Below are 20,179 nucleotides of genomic sequence, written 5' to 3' on the forward strand. Positions count from 1 at the left end.
AGAGATCCACCTGCCTCTGCCTCCTGAGTGCTGGGATTAAAGATGTGAACCACCACCACCTGGCCTAAATATAATTTTTTTTTTGTTTTTGGTTTTTGGAGACAGGATCTCTGTATATATCCCTGGCTGTCCTGGAACTAGTTCTGTAGACCAGGCTGGCCTCGAACTCACTGAGATCCACCTGCCTCTGACTCCTGAGTGCTGGGATTAAAGGCACGTGTCACCACTGTCTGGTTTTATCATTAACTTTTAACCTTGTTAAGGACTCATCTTGTTTAATGATGAAGCCTGTACTATCAGTGCATTAAGCCAGCTGATTTTCAGTAGGAGTTCAATCAATATTTGTTGAACTACTGAAGAATGAATACCAGGACCCTGTATTAGACAAAGGTCCTTGAACTGTGCCATACTTGTGACATCTGCAGAGTCTAGGGTGCTTGGTACTATCAAACAGTCCTTGAACTAAGCTGAGTGGAATCTACATTGCAGTTGCACTTTGAAACTGTCAATGGGCAGTGTTCCTCTCCCCCAGTTCCACAGGCCTTGTAAAGGCTCAAAAGGACTGACTTTCCCAAAGTTTCCCATCGGCTTTGGCTATTTCTTGTTTCTTTTTGTTGTTGAGATGGGTAACTTGCTATATAGCCAGGATAGTCTGAAGCTCACTACATAGCCCAGGTGGGCCTGAAACTCAGAATCTTGCCTCAGCCTCCCGAGTGCTGGAACTAACAGACACGTGCGACTAAAGTTTGTTTTTTTGGTTGTTTTTTTTTTTTTCTGTTTAACTTTGTGTGAACTTAGTTTATATGATGTGAGCTTGATCTCTCAGGGTCCTGCCTTTTCCACACATGTGGTCAGTTCTTATGTGGTTACAAATTGAGTTTTTTTAAAATGTGATAAATTAGACTGCTAACCATTTGCACCTTCTATGTTGTAGTTATTTTAAAAACACTGGTTTAATTTAAGTCTGTAATATGTACAAGACGGAGAACTGCTGGAGGACACAATGATCAATAGAGATTGCCCTTGCAACAGTTAAAACAGTTAAAACTGACTATAGGGATTATTCAGTCATAAAACAACTATGGAAACATTTTATCTCTTTATCCCAGAAGGAGAAAATGATTTTTTAAAAAGTCAACTAAGCTGTCTTCCTAAGGCAGAAGAAAGCAAAGACAAGCCGAGCTGTAAACACATCTCTTACTTCACTACTCATACTGACCCATGCTTTGAGTTGTCTCTGGTTCTCTGGCAATTTCTTCTGCATCAACCAGAAGAGAAAAAGGGGAAAAATTATTTTGGCTTGAGAGGAAAGTTTAAAAAGATGCATGCATTTAGAAATTATGCTGGTTTAGTAAAGTGATGGTAGTAAGTTCACCTCCAATACCAAGTGGTCAGCCTGAGATCATATATATATACAGGCAACATTATACAGACTGAGGAAGTTTTATTTATATATTTAGGGATACTCATGTATATATGTAACAACAATTAAAAAGAGGCCACGAATTTGAGACAGAGCAAGGGTGTACAAGAGAAGAAAAGGAAGGGGTGGGAGATTTAATTAAAAAAAACATTAAAAAGCAAGAGGACTATAAGTACTGACTTACAGATCATATGTGATATAGTTTAATTAGCACTGTCTTTCAACTATGATTTAGAATGATACCACAACGCTGGACAACGATGCCAACATACCAGCATACTGGGGGCTCATTGGGGGCTGAGGGTCAAAGGTACTGAAAATGGCTCAACTTTTCTGTGCTTTCTTGCTTCCACCCCACCCAGGATAAATCTTCTGCTGGAAGGTGTGGTCATGATGTCTCTGGCAATAGTTTCAGTTCAAGAAAATGAGCTGCAGCTTTGGATACCAGAGGCCATCAACTGTGAAAATTGGCGTGACATCTGTCACTATCTGGCCACAGTATCCCTCCAGAATACTGTGTAGCAACCTTTAAGGACCAGGACCCGTTGGAAGTAGCTGCCCTTGGGGAAACTTCCCTGTGGTCTGTAGGAGGTTCTGCAGGAGCAGGGTGAGCCTGAGGGTCTGGAAACCACAACTGGATAGTGGGGGGCCAGTGTCTTGGGGCTCCAGGGAGTGCAGAAATATGTTCTGGCTTGGAACTCACTTGGAGTGAGTTTGGTTTTGTCTGTGTCCTGCTACCCCACCTCATGCAAAAGGCCAAGGGCTGTTGAACAATTATTGCCCACGCAAAGGGACTTTTAGCCCTTATCTAGTGACAAAGAAGTTACACAGTGACTTGAGAGCGCTCTGAATGAACTAGGATCGAGAGAGAAAATAATTGTGCTTCTGGGCCACGCTCTTCAGCAGCACTAGGGGGCAATCCTTCTTCCCAGAAGACCCCCAGCGCACCACTACCTCCTTACCCCAGAGTAGCCGCACACATCATATACGCGCTGGAGTTTGCAAACCCAGGCGTGAAGACTGTGCACGTAGGACTCCGCAGCACACGTGGAGGTACATGTGGCGCCCTGCACTCCCGACCCTCTAGGGCCCTAAGGCTAGGCAGCCTGAAAGGCCACCTGGGCGCTCAGGCCAGGAGAGGAGAGAGGGGAGCTGGACCAGCTAGGAGCAGCACCTGAGGAATCCGCCTCTGGCCGCCGCAGTGGCGCCTCGCTCCGCCCCCGGGAACTGAGCGCGTAGCCCGCGGCCTGCGGCAGAGACGCCAGCCACCGGCGGCGCTAGCACCTCGGAGCCGAGCGCAGCGTGGAGCCTCCCGGGGCTGCGGAGACCACCCGGGCCCTTTGCCCTTGCTCCCGCCGGGGCCAGGTGAGCTGCTGCGGGGACTCGCGGGGACGGGGAGACGAGGGGACTCCGTGGCGGGCAGGGCCAGTCCTCCGGCGAGCTGGACACCTTGTCGGCGCAGAGCAGCGCTGCCCGGACTTTCTTCTGGAAGAACTAGGAGGCGGCGCGGGAGTGTGGAGTGAGTCGTGCGGCCGGGCAGGCGCCTGTGCCAGTGGGAACCCCATCCCGGTCCCTGTTCCTGGCCGCCTCGCTTCGCCGCCCGCGGCCACAGGCCTGTCACCCCGGCTCCGCTGCTGCCTTTGTGGCGGGAGGGAGGTGGCCGGTGAGGTGCGGGGCGAGGGAGGCTGCGGCGAGGGGGGCGCGTCCCGGCCGCTCCCCGAGCACGAGGGGATGGCTAGCGGTCCCGAACACCGGGTGGACGGCATGTAGCGAGCCGGAGAGGTGTCCGCGCAGAGGATGCGTAGAGCTGGGCTTGGGAAAGTTGAGAGTGGATCAGGCGTTCGCTGGGGTCCACGCCAAATGTCACTTCGTCACACGCGCGTCTTCCGGTCATCATTTCCATTTCTCTGAGAGCGCTTCCGAACTGCTCTTTTTCTGAATGAGACACAAAGGGTTGCGTTGACAGCTGACCGTGAAAATAGACAGCAAGGTGAGGTGTGCCCTGGTCAGGCAGGGTGAAGGTGGGCGGTTTGTTAAAGTCCGTGGATTCCTGGAGTTCTCCTTCTGGGCTTCATTAAAAGGAGATTATCTGAATAGGTTCACTGCGTGAGTTTCTCATTGAAACCAAGCCCAAGAAACGTGCAGGACAGGGTTCTTGTGCCAGAAAGCTGCTTCATCAACTGAGTCGTGGTGGGACTCCTTCATCGTGTTCCCTTTTCTTCTATAAACCCTAGCCCGGACCCGGGTCCCTAGCTAAGATAAAAAACAAATTTTGGTTTCTACTTTTGAAGCCGTGAGATTCTCTACCCCGCCTCCCTTGAGAAACCCCCCTCAAATCCCATTTTAAAATAGCCTTTTCAATATGAGGCAGTTCAAAAGGGTTTGACTGAATTTTCCGCTTAAAAACCATTTGCTCCTCTGTCGTGTTCTGGTGAAGTCTGAAATTCTGCCTTTAGTTTAGTCACTGTTTTGATTCTTTTTTCTTTCTGAAAACTTTGATGAAAATACAGTGTGGAAAACTCAAAGGTGAAAACTTAAAAATAATACTTTCATTGAAATAATAATAAAATTACATGCATATAAGCATGTATTTTAAAATGAAATGTAAATTTATAAATGCTGAGAACTAACAGAAATTAGGTAACAACCTCAAGCAACATTGAAGAGTGTGTGGTGCAAATTGAACTCTCTTCCATCGTAACTTCTCCATGAGGCAGCCACAGTTGTCAATTTATATTTATAAATTTCTGCTAAAATGAAAATATGGTATGCAAATAGAGGAAGAAAGGAGTGGAATCTAAGTAAAGATTGCTCACATCTAGATGGATATGCATATTAATGATAACAATTACCAATTTGTGGTCCTCTTGTGGTGACATAAATTTTTATTTGTTCTGTGGTGGGTACTTACTACCTTGACAATCAGGAAGCTAGAAGTCTTAAAATAAGTGTTAAGTGCAAAGCAGAACACCTTTACTTCATGCTACATTTTGTATTTCCCTCCACCTTGAACCTCTAGGAAGCAGAGTAAACGCTAGTTACTTTGTTCACCACAATGTTTTTCTAAAAACACCAAGTAGACATTTGTATTCTCCCATTGACATAACACACATAAAAACATTGTATGTATGTTGTATATATAAACAGTAATAGGGTGCTTGGTCTGAGACCCTGGATTCCATCTCTAGCAACACACCTACCACACTTGCACACACACACCCATACTCACACTCTATAGACAGCACGAGAGAGATGGAGGCCAAGTTTAAGATCTCTTTATCTCAGGCCTAGATTTGCCATGAACTAACCACACCATACTTTTCTTGGGAATGCTTTTCTGCTCCTGGCCCCTTAGTTATATAAATATATATATATATAAAAACCACATATATGCTATGTGGTTTTTCAAGGGTCCTTCTGACTCCTAAGTTCTATTAAGGTAGTTGAGGCATTCTACAGCTAGCTAAGAATAATAGCCAGTTGACTGTAGATACTAGACAGTAGGATGATGAGGCTATTCTGGAGGTAGACTCATAAAGGAGAGGTTAGAGATGCCTGAAGTACATTTGTGTTATTAGGATTTAATGTCTTTGGAGAACAGTGACTTGACTTTCTCACAAAATGTGTGTTTTTGCTGTTGGTGAAGGCCACCTCTGTGGCTGAATGGGCCCCTGCATGTCACCTTGGTGAGAGAATTCTCTTCACAATTCATGGTGCTATTTTAAGGAAAACACTCTTCCAAAACTGTTACTTTTTTTTGTTGGTAAAGTGGAAGTAAAGTTCATTTACGTACCTCAAAGAGTCTTGACAATTTAATTAGCAACTCTCAAGAGTATTTAGATTATACATACTCCTTACGGCTATGATATTTTGGTTACTATGTAAGTATACACTCATATTCTTAGTAGGAAACTTTTCTAATCTTCAAATCATACATGGCCACTGAATTGTGTAATTCCTGGGTGGACAGTGATTACAAAGTTGTGAAAGTAAAAGCAGTTAATTTGGATCACTATGAAGGATCCCAGTTAAGGGATTTAAAAAAATATACTGCAGGTAGCGATTGCCAGAATTGTTGCTATTAAGATGGAGGTCTAATCTACAAATGAATTACAGCAAAAATCTTTAAAATGCTTGGTTGGTATGCTAAAATTATAAATTAGAAGAATACATTTGTAAAGACACTTAAATAATCTTGATTTACTGACAAAATTCCCCCATAGAGTAACAAGAACAAAATTATTCTAAAATGGCAGTAGTCATTTCATTTTCTTCCGAGTCTTGATGAGTACGCAGATCTTTTTATAGATGGCTTATCTTACAGATATATTTTAATCAGATTTTCATAAACATTTAAAAACAGTTTTGTTATTTAAACTAGTTTTGTAATTTTTTTATGCAATGGATGCCCCATAATTAACTTTCTATTTGGGGATTTTGCAGTAATTAAAAAAATGACCATCCTTATGAATGTAAACATTCTTCCTTCTCTTTCTCTCCCAGCTTTTCCTTCCTTTACCTCTCTCTCTCTTTTTCCCTTCTCAACGTCCTTAGGATTGTTTTTCAGTGTGATTATAAATAGATGGCTTCAAAGTTAGAAGGTCTGGGTTCAAACCTGGCTATAACACATAATGGGAATATTGGTCAATTAGCTTATTTTCCAAGAATTTAGCTTTCTATTCTGTAAAATGGGTTATAATGGTAGTTCTCTAGAAGGTTGAGATAAAAAGAAATAACACATGAAAATGCATATGAATTGTCCCTCTTTTATTGAGAAAATTTCAGATTTCTAGTAATTTGTAACAAATTATTAGTATTTGGGCAGAGTAAAATTGCATCCATTTTCTTTGATGTATTTCTTTGGTCTTGTGTATGGGAAGAATAGTTTCCCCTTACAATATTACTATAGTTTTCCAAATGGAGTTATAGAAGCATCAGTGCCTCCATGATTTTGCACTAGATTATATGATGGATGTGGAGAGGAAGTCAGTTACAACATTTGCGAAGAGTGCAATAGCCTTTTTCAGATCAATTGTAGTTTTGTTGTTGTTTATTTTTCTGTTTTCACCATACGCTTACTAGTTATTATGGGTTTAAACTTGGGAAAGTTGCTGTTAAAATTAATGTTAAGTATCATACATAAATCTTATTAAAGTGAAAACAGTACTCTTTTTCTTTAAAGGGTTGTTTTGTAAGTAGTAGAATTGTGATCACAATTTATGGTCTTTTTTTTTCTTTCAATTAGAAATACTTCTAAAAAATGAGAGCAAGAAAATTTATGACCTCCAATTAGGTTATCTTTGGGTTACAAATGGATCATGAAGTTATGCCCCCTGACTAGAGTTCTTATATAATCAAGGTAGCTTAGTCTACACAAAAGCATGCCCCTCTAAGTTCTGGAGAGCCAGCAGCCCTGATATTTTTGGCAAACACACACCCAGTGTAGATAAAGCTGCTCTTTGTGCCTTGAGCTCCAGGAGGGTTCTATTGTACTCTTCCTTTCCTCCCATTCTTGACTGACTGACACTCCTCCAAGTCCAGATGTGAAATCACATAGTGACTTCAACCCAATTCTGTATTTACCCGTCATACACAGCTCAGGGTGTGGTTTCTGTCCTGTCTGTACATAACAAAAGCAGATAGAGACTTGCTGTCTTTTCCTTGTACTTTATGACTGTCTTCAATAGTCCCTACAGCAGACACTACAGATCGGCAATCAACCCTTGAGAGGTGTTTGCTGTAGGGAATCATGTCTTGGATCGCCTTCTCTACTCCTGGGCATGGTTCTGTTTTTATGGTACCAGTCTGGAAGCAGAAGTGCAGCTTGTGTTGCTGTGTTCGCTTGTGTTTACAAGGTTTCTTGTTTTGACTCTTCTAACTTCTTGTGTGCTAAAAGGGAGTTTCTTGGTTTTTGTTCTGGAAAGTGGGATTAACAATTACTGCTTTAGTTATCAACTCTTTGCATAGGATTGCATGAAAAAATAAATGTGGACTTGATTTTAGGGAAAAAAAGGCCTACACATCTGTACTATGTTGTCAAAATGATATACTTTTACAACCCTTTTAGGAGTGTTATAACACTCCTTGTAGGCTTTGAGAAAACTTCAACTCTATGTGATGGAGCTTGGAGTTAGGAGTGGAGTCTAAGGGTGCACCCTAAACTACTGAGTTAGAAGCTCTGGGAAGCAAGGCTGCCAATCTGCATTTTAACAATCCATATAATGCTGGACAACTATTCTAGGGAGAAAGAAACTTCAACACCCACCAAAAAGTGTGTTCTATGAGCTAAATATTAGTTGTAAACTGATCTGGAAACATCATGAAATCAATAGTAGCCATTACTATTAGCTACTTTTTGTCATTTAATCTCTTAAAACTTAATTCAGGCAGGAATTACAAACTCAGACGCCGATGGGCCAAACACTAATGTGTGTGGTAAAGTGGAACACCCGTGAAATAGTAGCCCTTATTATTGCTGCAGTGATAAACTTAGTGGTTAAAAAGTCCGAAGGGTCCTCCGCCTGCTGCCTTTTAGGAATGTGGGTGCTGTGGCTAGACCAGTTGACAGTCTAGATAAAGTGCAGAGTCACGTTTTATGTGAACTTAATGCTGGCAATGGACTTTAATGACAAAAAAGTTGACCAAACAAACAAATCTGAAATCTAGATAATTTCATCCTCTGAATCAAATAATGTGGGTAAAAATATTTGTAACTAATTGCTCATGAAAACAGAAGAAATGGTGTTGTTCATCACATAATAGTGAAAAAGCATAGTAAGATTAACAGGCATTTTCCAGTGTTCAGGTCATAAACCTCAACAGATTAAAGTCTGGTGTTGCTAATTAGGTAAAGAATTGGCTATAATCTTCTAAAAGCGAAGGCAAAAATTCAGGTTTTTCTGGAGAGCAATTTGGCATCATGTATCAAGACTTTATCAAACTGCCTACTGTAAAACAGTAACCCCAGTCGCAGGTAGTCATTTAAACATAAATTAATACCTTCAAGCAAAGACTCTGTTTCTCAACTCTGCTAGTCTCATTTCAAGTGCTCCAGAGCTGCATGTGGTTGCTGACTATCATGCAGGGTGGTATAAATAAGAACAACTCCTGTATAGGAGTAAGTTCAGTTGGAGGGCACGAAATTCTTCAGAACTTTCCCCTCTAGGAATTTGTTGGAAAGAAATAATTAGGCCTGATGTGGCAGTGCACAGCTGTAATCTGAGCACTCAGGAGCCTGAGGCAGGAGGATCTGGAACTGGAGGCCAGCTGAGATATGTAGCAAGGCTTTGTTTCAAAGAAAAAGGAAGTTTTTAGACAAATACAAAAGAAGCATATAGCAAAATTAGAACATGAAATATTATTTATGAGTAAAAGTTTAGGGTTGGAGAGATAGTCCAGCAGGTAAAAGGCTTGCCACCAAGCCTGATGAGCTGAGTTCTGTCACCAGAACCCTCATGGAGGAAGGAGTGAACCAACTCTGGCAAGGTGTGCCCTGGCTTCCAATGTAAACTGTGGCACCCACAGGTATGTGCATGCACACACAACAGTAAATAAATAAGTAAATGTACAAAAAAAGAGTATAAAGTTTAGAAAGAATGTAAACATCAGGTTAAAAGGAAAGAAAATCAGTCAGCAGTAAATAGTTGTGAAAGTAGTATTAACTATATTAAGTGAAACTATCTCTGATAGAATCCTTCTAATAGAATCCTTCAGCTAGGTACATAGCTGAGGTACAAGAGATTACAGAGCCAATCCGCCTGAAAACATACACAGCCTTTTTCTGTGTGTCTTGTTAGAAATCCACAGCCCAGACTCCCCCCCTCCTCCCTGCAATCTGTTGAATGAAACTCTCTAGGATGGACCAGGAATCTGTGAATTAATAAACTCTGCCTCTCTCCGTGCATCCCTCAAGCTACATCTGTGTTATTGCGATGAGTTAAAACTCCTGAACTCTGTCTAGGCCTGTTCCAACTGTGGGGATGCCACTGTGAAGTTAAGTGACTCTCCCATCTTTGTGGGACAAGCAAAATGCTAAACAAAGGAAACCGAGTGAAAACCATCTGCCTTGTAGATTGAATCCTTTAGATTGTGAACTGCTGGAGAGGAAAACAGACGGCAGAAAGTGAGCCTGAGGTTGCATCATTGAGAAGCAACACCTGAGTGAAGACCTGACGTAGGTGAGGGACTGAGCCCTTGGGAGTTTGCAGATCAGGTCAGAGAGGGAGTCTTACTTCAATTTCTTGTCTTCTCTGCTATGCATGCTCTGTGCATTTTTTGTAAAGAAATTAAACATCCCCAAATTCACTGTGTTTCAGGATCAACACCTGTCACGTGCATTGCACGTGAAATGTAGTCACGACTTACTGAATAAACATTTCTTAGATGGAGCCTATGAATGTGCCTTGAACCCAAGTGCTTTTCATGGACACAAAAGTCTTAGAACTATCCCTCAAGGTATCACCCCACAGACCTGGTTTTGAAGTACAGATGATTCGAAGTTGCAAGGCTTCAGGTTACAGTGTGAAGAGCGGATGTACCTGGTGCATTATTTCTTTTATCTACCATGTCATTAAATCAGCTGTAAGGTACTGATGCATATTCATACATCTTCATGGTGTATTTAGGGGACTGAAACACTATCATCATTGATTGGAACCAGTACCAGAGAGCCAAGGAAATGTCTCTTGAGAGCTCTGCCTCCTCCCTTCCAAGTCTGTTCCTTTTGTTGTAGTTTAAATTTTTTATTTGATTTATTATTTATGTATATGTGGGTGTAGAGGAGCATGTCCGCCACAACATGTGTATGGAGGCTAGAGGCTACTTTTACACGAATTTCAGGTATTGAACTCAGGTCATCAGGCTTACAGGCTTATGTGACAAACCCTTTACTCCCTGAGCCATCTCAACAGTCCAGTCTGTATCCCCATCCACACTCCACCTTTTAAAGATGAACTCCAGCCTCCCTCCCTCCCTCCTTTCCTTCCTAGAGAAGCATTGAATCCCTTGGAGCTGGAGTTCCAGGCAGTTGTGAGCTGCCTGATGTGGATGTTAGGAACTGAATTTAGGTCCTCTACATGAGTAGCATATGCTCTTAGGCTCTGACGTCTCTCCCCAGCCCTTAAAATATTTGTAATACTTTAAAAACATTTTGCAAATAATATGGTTAACTGCTTACAGAATCACAATTTGAAACAGTCAATTAATATGAAAAATGCTTAGTCTTATTTGTTTGGAAATCCAGTAACAAATCATAATAAGCTATACCACTTGATGATATTAATATAGAACTTTAACATACATTAAAATGTCAAAATAAGTTTGTTTCCTTATTGAAAAATTTATGCAGATACTTTATTCTAAAGTTTGTGAAACAATGTTTTCCTCCAGGGTTTTCAGTTTGCTAAAAGAACTTGACTTTTTTTTCCCAAGACAGGGTTTCTCTGTGTAGCCTTGGTATCTGTCCTGGATCTTGCTCAGTAGACCAGGCTGGCCTCAAACTCACAGAGATACGCCTGGCTCTGCCTCCCGAGTTCTGGGATTAAAGGCGTGCACCACTGCCACCCGTTGAGAGACTGATTTTTATTCTCTTTTTGACTTGGGCCAAAAACTAAAAGGGAGACCAAAGTTTAGAAAATGATTGTTCTTAGGTCACCTCCTTTTATCAGTGCTGAGATTAAAGTAAGAACCTCCTCACTCATGCCAGACAAGTACTCTGCCCCTGAATTACACTTGGGAAATAATATATTTTTGTATTTTTATTAGTTCTTTGAGAATTTCATACAATGTATTTTGATCTTATTTACCCTCTCCCTTGAAAATTAAAATGTTATATAAATTGCATGGCACTCTGTGCTTGAGAAGGTTCCATTCTATTTCTCAATGGAATATGATTGGATGTTACAGCCAGAGGCCAATATACTCCAAGAGACTACAACATGGCTTTTTTGTGACTTTCTCAATGTCACCTTGCTTGTTCAGTTTCTTTTCCATTTTATCATGCATGGTTCCCAGAGTCTACTAACTAAAATTACAGCTAATGTCAAACAGTGTAGAACAACCACACTACAATATTTTAAAAAAAAATATTGAATACGCAACATTTGGAGAGATTGTATTTTATTATGTTTAGATTTTAAATAGAATTCTTTTAAAAAATTTAAAAGTTGTTTATGTTTTGTTTTGTTTTGTTTTTTCAGACAGGGTTTCTCTGTGTAGCTTTACGCCTTTCCTGGAACTCACTCTGTAGTCTAGGCTGGCCTCGAACTCACAGAGATCCGCCTGGCTCTGCCTCCCAAGTGCTGAGGTTAAAGGGGTGCACTATTATGTTTATGAATGTTTTGTCTCAATGTATGTATGTATATATGTATATCTTGTGCATGACTAGTTCTGGAAAAGACAGGAAGAAGGTATCAGATCTCCTGGAACTGGAGTTACAGGGGGTTGTGAGCACCATGTGGGTGCTGGAAATCCAACCCAGGTCCTCTGCAAGAGCAACAAGTGCTTTAAACCACAAGCCATCTCTCCAGCCTCTTAAATAGAGTTTGTTTTCTTTCTTTCTTTCTTTCTTTCTTTCTTTCTTTCTTTCTTTCTTTCTTTCTTTCTTTCCTTTTCTTTCTTTCTTTCTTTCTTTCCTTTTCTTTCTTTTTTCTTTCTTTTCTTTCTTTCTTTCTTTCTTTCTTTCTTTCTTTCTTTCTTTCTTTCTTTCTTTCTTTCTTTCTTTCTTTCTTTCTTTCTTTCTTTCTTTCTTCCTTTTTTCTTTTTCCAATGTGGGGTTTCTCTTTGTAGCCCTAGCTGTCCTGGAACTCACTCTGTAGACCAGGCTGGTCTCAAACTCACAGAGATCCACCTGTCTCTGCCTCCTGAGTGCTGATATTAAAGGCATATGCTACCACCACCCGGCAATAGAATTCTTAAGTAGAACAATAACATGAGAACAATATAAAAGTTGGAAAAGAAACATTATTTATAGTCTTGACAATCTTAAAAAAATGAGTCACTACTTTTGTGTGAAATGTTTGTCAAAATGTGTAAATAATTTTAAACATTAGTACAATAGATTTCGTTCTAGCATTTCCAGACTCTTTTGGTGACATGGGCTTGTCTAGCATCCCTTCTGCTGATCAGTTTTTCCAGCCATGCCATTTTTAAGCTTTGAATATGTTTTTGAAATCAGTCTTCTTCAGCAGCCTCAGCATTTTCCTTAGGGAAACCTTTGCCTTAACCCTTAGAATATCTTCTACTCTTAGCTGCATGTAGGAAAGAAAATGCAAATATATCTAGTAGCAACAAATTTGCTCTATCACTAACGTATCCAAGGATCTGTAAGAGAGTATCAGTCCACACCAGACACAAAAGATACTTCTGTGTGGTGGTCTCTGTTCATTTAATTTCTTTTGTTTTTCTTGAGAGTTGGTCTTCTGTATAGCACAGGCTATATTCTAACTCATGGTCCTCCTGTCTCAGCCTCTGGAATTCTGGGATTACAGGTGTGGACCACCATACCTGGCAGCCAGGTTCTCTAAGCCACTCTCTACCAGTCTCAGCTTGTTGGAATTTGTCATGGTCCACTGTGTTTTTATTATCCCAATGTTTTGCAGCACACTCAAGATTTACATGTTCACACAGCTCTCACTAGACGCAGAAAATGAAAAATGCTTTTATTTGTTTACTTCTTTAGACAGGATTTTGCTAATATAGCCCTGATGGGCCTGGAATTGCTATGTAGACCAGGCTGCTTCTGCTTCCAAATACAGTGATAGGCTTGTGCTATGTTTGCTTAAATGTTTTTGTTTTAAAGAAAGTTTACCCAAATCCTTAAAGACATGCCCCAAATCTCCTTGCTCAAAATTTATCATGTACTCATTGACATGGAAAATAGACGTATGTAGAACCTTTGAGATTTCCCTGAACCTGGAGGAAAGGTTACTGAGATAAGCATACGCAAACTTGGGGGTTGTTAATACTAAAGAAGGTGAGAAGGTGACTGATTAGACAATCTTTATCGAAGCTGAGTTCCCTTAGTCACCTTCAAGGCTTTTCATATCTGACACTACAATAACCTAATACAAAACCTCGATTTTAGACAAGCCAATCAATTGTCTTTTCTCCCTATATATTTTACCTGAACATTTTGGCTTCTCTCTCTCTCTCTCTCTCTCTCTCTCTCTCTCTCTCTCTCTCTCTCTCTCCCTTCATTTCTTTCTTTCTTTTTTTTTTTTTTTTTTTTTTTTGAGACAGGGTTTCTCTGTGTAGCTTTGTGCCTTTCCAGGAACTCACTCTGTAGCCCAGGCTGGTCTCAAACTCACAGAGATCTGCCTGCCTCTGCCTCCTGAGTGCTGGAATTAAAGGCGTGCGCCGCCACCGCCGCCGCCGCCACCGCCGCTGCCGCCGCCACCGCCGCCGCCGCCACCGCCACCGCCACCACCACCTGGCTTGGCTTGTTTCTTGATTCGTATTTCTCTTTCATAAAAAGTTCTTAAAATTTAGAACAGATATGGCTGCTTAAATGAAAACTAATTTTAAAAAGTGTTTGGTGTGTTCATGCAGATGTGTATGTGTGGGTCAGAGGACAACCTCAGGTATCCTTACAAACACTGTTCACCTCATCTGAGACAGTTCTTTTGGGGGAGGGGCTCATTAATTAGGCTATCCCATCACAGAGATCAAATGCTAAATGTTATGTATTGTTGAGAGTATTCTTAGTCAAAAGTTGTATTGGAATTGTTTGATATTATTGGGAGATATTAAGTGGACCTTCTGGATAGTCCACCAAAGCAATGAAGTGGGGTTTAGTGATAGTACTTCAGGTATTCTAAATGTTTGATACCCTTGTAGAGAGACTCTTGAGCCAGTAGTATGCCTTATCTGACCTGGTGCCTCAGAGCAGGATTTGCTTAGGAATAGCATAATGTATAGCATAGTTGTATACCTGTGGTTTCAGATATGTGGAGATCAGAAGACAACTTTCAGAAGTGGGTTCTTTCCTTCTACCATATGGGGGCCTAGGAATTGAATTGAGATCTTAAGGCTCCATCTCATTGACTCATCCACTCTACCATCCATCCATCCATCCATTCATCTATCTTTCAGCAGGTTCTTTCACTGAACGTTTAACTCAACAGTCCTCTAAGCTGGCTGGTTAGTGACCTCTAGGGATCCACCTGCCTCTGCCTCCCCACTGCCAGGATTAGCGGCACATACCACTGTGGTGTTCTGTGAATGCTGGGGGTCTCAACTCAGTTCCTTACGCTTTTCACACTGAGTGACCTCCTCAGCCCAGAAAGGATGGAGGAGAAATGGAATATCAATCTGAACAATATTCAATTCATATACTTCTTTTGTATTATAGAGCAGAAACCAATTTTAATAAATGTGCTCCTGCTGAGATGCCATGTCTGTAGCAAGTTTAAGGCAGATGGAATTATCAATTAGAAAGAAAATGAATGAAGTTCATTTTAGCCTTCAGACTGTGTTTAAAGCACATTTACAATTATGAGGTGACTTCATATTTCACTATTCTACTGATACAAGTAGATTATGAGGGAAATAATGAACTCTTAAAGTATAGTTCTTTTTTTTCAATTTTCATTTTATGTGCATTGGTGTTTTGTCTGCATTCATGTCTGTGTGAGGGTTTTGTATCCCCTGGAACTGTAGTTACAGACAGTTGTGAATTGCCATGTGGGTGCTGGGAATTGAATGGGTCCTCTGGAAGAGCATCCAGTGCTCTTAAACTGCTAAGCCATCTCTCCAGCCCCCAAATATAGGGTTTTCCTGTTTGTTTGTTTGTTTGTTTGTTTGTTTGTTTGTTTTCAAGACACAGTTTCTTTGTGTAACAGTCCTGGCTGTCCTGGAACTTGCTTTGTAGACCAGGTTGGCCTCAAACACACAGAGATCCACCTTCCTTTGCCTCCCAAGTGCTGGGATTAAAGGCCTGCACCATCACCACCCAGCCCAAAATATAGTTTTAAAGCATCTTAAAATTATTTATAAAAGACAGAGGTAGGCAGATCTCTGAGTTCGAGGCCAGCCTGGTCTACAGAGTGAGTTCTAGGACAGCCAGGGTGACACAGAGAAAGCTTGTCTTAAAAAACAAAAAAACAAAAACCAAAAACAAAGAAAAAGATCTTGTCAGAGGTTAGTCTTAGTCTACAAGATTTTAGCTTATTATATTTTATAGTCATTGTTTTTATATAGTTTGATTTATTAAAGCTTGGTTTGTACACAGGAAGTCTGAGTTGGGTCTTTTAAGTATAAGTCTCTTTTGACTTAGATACTTAGACTTAATTTTTCTTAATTTATAAAGCATTGACACATAAATCCCAAGGAATTGGATATGAAGTTGTCTGGTTAAAAATAGTTGTGTGGTCACAAATTTTCTTCCCCCTAAAACTGGAGATTTAAGTTTCTGAAAGCATCCGTGTGTCTGTGATGGTTAGGGCAGTCAGCTGCCTTTGTGTATGTTTCATTTAAATGTAAATTTATCTGAGGGACCCTAAAGATGAGCTCAAAAAGTAAAGACAATTTTACCATGAATAGTCATTTTTTTCATGAATACTGAAATCCCTGTTTTATACTACAGAAAGAAAGAAAAAAAACTGAACAAGGTTATTTTTAAAGATTCTTAATTGATTATCAATTTTCTCTCATTAATAGTATTTCCAAGAATCAAATGAAACAAAAATTAATTTGTATGCCTTAAAGAAATATAATAGCTAAATATGACATTGATGTGATTATACATAGTATTATATAAAGAAAAATAGTGTTTCAAGCAGAAATCAAATGATAGAAATACATCTTAAAAAATTAAATCTGAGACACCCAAAGACAACTATTGCAATCAGCATAAGCACATTAATATAATGTATGACATACACATCTGTGAGCTATATGTATCTAGGATATATTTTATCCAATAAATAAAGCTTGGTCTCATCCTGTGATTATAAATTATGTAAGTTTGAGGGCAAGTTTTTAAGAGTTTCCACTTACCACTTTTCCCCACCGAGACAAATGGTCAAGACCGAGAGTGCTGTAATTGTGCTTTTATCCTATCTATAGTCACCTCTGGCACGATTGTCAATCGTCATGAACGTCGTCTCATGGAAGGGGACCGTCTGGTGTCTTCAGAGGCCTTTCTACTGTCTTACAATAAAGCAGGCCATTTCTCAGGGTCGCTGTCGATTGCAGATTTTGAAGTCATTTTTGTCTTCAGTCATTGTCTTTCTATCATGTGATTATCTTGTGTTAGAAAAACAAACAAATACACCCAAAACCTCTTTGATCTACCCCAGCCTTTCTATATGTTAATTTTGGGAGAGTGACACTACAGTATGCCAATAAAATATACTCCTGCACTGACATTTTCAAAGGAATTATAAAAAGGATTATAAAGTTTACTGAAGGGATTGTTATTTGTTAGTTGATAAAATTTACTTAAGCCCCATAAATGTCAATATTTCCCAAGCCAACCCCTAAAGGATCCTAATTTTAGCATAAAGGAGTGGGTTGACCCACTCTTTAATAACCAAGTTCCCATTGAATGCTTGCAGATTTGAGGCACAATTCCTCATATTTTACTCTAATCATCATATTGAGTTCAGAACTGAGTTTTTCAGTAACCAATAGGGGTTTGAAATGTGTGCCTATAGTAGAATTCTAAGTCACAGATTCTTTTGGATGAAAGTCACATGTATCATTTTGTAAGCAAAACCAGTGAACATTTTTGTCCATTTTCCCTGAGTTGCAGTGGAATATGCTGAGGTATTTTCTTTGCCAACAGGAATATTGGCACCATTCTTACATGTACCACTCCCTTCAAACACAAATCTTTTTCTTGCTTCTTCTACAGCTTTTTCCCCTCATCCTCCAAGCTTAGGCTTAGGGCCAGTGAATTGTAAACTCAGTCTCTTCTCTGTTTGAATGACAACAGTTGTGGGGGATCTGTGTGGAGGAGGCTTTCTTGTCCCAGGTACACACAGTACATGAACACTTTTTAAAGTCTTATGCTGTGCTTATACCATTACTTTTCAAATAGTTGCATCTTTTTTAGATAAGGAAAAAACAAAAAAACAAAACAACCCGTAGCTCGACTTTACTATGTGGAACAAAGCCTGCCCAATCTAACGTGTACTTTGTAACACAATTTTTGTTTCTTAATTTGACTTAAAAATTAGCATTAATACCTACTATAATGGTTTGTATTGGTAGTTTGTTATTGGTAATTGTAGTAACTATTTCTGGCTTACAAACCATAACCCCTTTGCAATGTGATGGTCCAGTGATAACTCCCTGCTGCAAACATTTGGGATGGGCCTGGTCTCTAGAGTTTGTTTTGTATCGAGAAGAGCAGATTTTCCTGGGCATTTTTAATTATGATGTTGGTGGAACTTCATGGCATGTGTAGGGAACAGAGAATGGCTTGTTAGTGGTGTTTCATTTTCAGTAACTGTGGCCCAGCCACTTTCTCAACTTATAAGGGCATTCTGTTTCAAACATTAGACACCATTGAGATGGAGGATGTGGGTCATTGGAAAGCCTTTATACCTTACCCACAGAGATGTTACCTGGAAAGTGAAAAGCTATCTGAATTTATTTCTGGAGTGTCAAGGCAAGTGGGGGATGGGAGAATGAAACTTGAATCAGTGACCATCTGGCCTAGATTTGGCTGATTTCCTGTGCATGGCTCTTTGTTCCAGGCACACAATGGATTGTTCCTTTTAAAGATAAGGATTCTGTTGTGACTGTGTGCTGAATCAGCACGTTTGGTTTGGGCTTGCAAAGCTGGTTTGGGGGCCTTTGTATTGTTCTGGGGTCCCCATCCTGTCTTCATCAATTGCAACAATGTTCCCAAGGTTTTCTGTAGATTAATAGAGAGGTGGTTTCTAGAGACACATTGAATAAAATAATTGAGAATGAAGCTTTCTAGTTTAGCATTATCTATTTTAAGAAATGGAAATCTTCTTGTCTCTAGCTTTCAATGATATTCGGTTTTTAACAAGCTTTTCTAATCAAATCTCTTGTGTGAACTAGAACTTTCTGATTGGTGGTTTAAAGAGCTATACTAAATTGGGGCAAGGCTTTCATATGTCTGAACATCAGATTTTAGGAAGTTGGAGCATTCCTGCTGTTAGACCATCATAACTCTGGTTTTTAAAGAGGTGGTTACTGACTAGAAGTAGGGATTTTGTTGGCCTAGGATTCCAAGGAAGCCAGCTACCAGTTTTTGTAGCTCATCTTATATGTAGCAGAGATCAGAATCTAGTTAAATGCCACTTTCCAGAAGACAAGAGCTGACTTCAGTGCTATCATCTTGCTGTGTGGCCACAAAATAAAAAACAAAAATGACTTTTTCCTTCTGAAGTGATAGGATAGCTGGCAGATTTTAAGTCAGTCATTTAGTTTACCTCTCATCTCCTTTCATTGACTCCTAACACTCCCGTACACAGTTACCTCCAACGTTTTCTGAAGTTACTTATAACTTTACAAACTGAGCATCGGATTAGGTCGATGGCCTTGAAATTTAAGCTGGAATTCTTTCCTGATCTTCAGAAGGAAGCTTACTAGTTAGTTCCTTGGGAATCTAATTATGTAGCAGATGGGACCCCATGCAACAGTTCAGTGTCCTTTGGTGCAATTAATATAAGGTCCACATCTAGCAAAAGTGAATGAAAAGAAACAAAACAACAAAATTGTTTTTGTCCACTGAGGCGTTGTCAATTTATATGTTGTCCCCCTTCTTTCCTGGAGTATCTTTAATTGATTATTGACTCTCTGATCCCTTCTAAGAAGGCCCCAGAATTGCTTGCTGGTTAAACGCATTAATGGTTTGGAAGCACAGATGCTATGGATGTCACGAATGTTCATTAGAGTAGAATACTCTGGATTAAAGAATTACTTAGATAGACTAAGTCAGAGTTAGAAACTACAGCAGCATGACCACAGTTTCTCTTGATTTCTCCCCTGCTTTAATTTGGGGAACTAGTTCGAGGGGAAGGTCTGATCCTTTTCACCCATCCCCCTCCTGGCTACCCTTCACCCCCAACCTCTAACTCTCCTTCAAGTCTCCCTGAGGAATTATAGTCCCTCCAGAGGCTTGGTTGCAGATGCCTGGAAAGTTTACACTGCAGTTGTTTTGTTTGGCATAGCTAATCAGGAGCCAGGCTGGAATTGCTCATAGCTGTCATTCAGGTTTTGTTTCAAAGTCCAAGGACCTGCTGGGAAAAAACAAAAAGCTAATGAAAGCTGACTGTATTTAGGCCTCAAATCTATGGAATCCGAAATGATGCCCTGACAGTGTATTCTTATTCTTCCACATTCTTGCTGTTGCTAAGGTAACAGATTTTTAGAGGCTTTTCATCTTCATTGTCAAGTATTTGCTACACTTATTGTTGTTTTTCAGATTAGAGCAATTCAGATTATCTCCTTTTGAGATAAAGTAAAAAGAGAAAATAACAGGAATAAAATGTCTGAATCAATTACCCTGAATGCTAGTAGGATCAGGGTTTTGTTGTTGTTGTTTGTTTGTTTGTTTTGCTTTTATGTCTTAAAATTCTTAGCTTCATAACACATGTTAAAATTTAAGACAAGATCATTAAATTTGGAGGTGTTAAATGTGTGAAATTCCCTCTTCTGTAAAGTGACCTAGTAAACATTCATATAATCTGTAAAGAATCATCCAAAGAGAAAAAGGTTTGTAGTGTAATGTCTTTAAAAATCATTTCTCTCGAATGAAAAACCAAATAAGGTAAAAGA

General features: G+C 40.0%; 1 protein-coding gene across 3 annotated transcripts in view; it reads left to right on the top strand.

Moving 5' to 3' along the window:
* Positions 1-1,538: 1,538 nt before the first annotated feature.
* The window catches only part of Greb1l (GREB1 like retinoic acid receptor coactivator), a 259,135-nt gene continuing 240,494 nt past the window's right edge, over positions 1,539-20,179 (top strand). For 2 of the 3 annotated variants that reach the window (XM_052741511.1, XM_052741513.1), the window contains exon 1: positions 1,539-2,788. The gene's annotated coding sequence lies outside the window, so the exon portion shown is untranslated. Of the gene's footprint in view, positions 2,789-3,309; positions 3,414-20,179 lie in introns of those variants that run through there. The other variant, XM_052741512.1, reaches the window with a different exon arrangement.

The sequence above is a fragment of the Peromyscus californicus genome, unplaced genomic scaffold (genome assembly GCF_007827085.1).
Source record: "Peromyscus californicus insignis strain IS unplaced genomic scaffold, ASM782708v3 Scaffold_17__1_contigs__length_78620276, whole genome shotgun sequence".
Taxonomy (NCBI): Eukaryota; Metazoa; Chordata; class Mammalia; order Rodentia; family Cricetidae; genus Peromyscus; species Peromyscus californicus.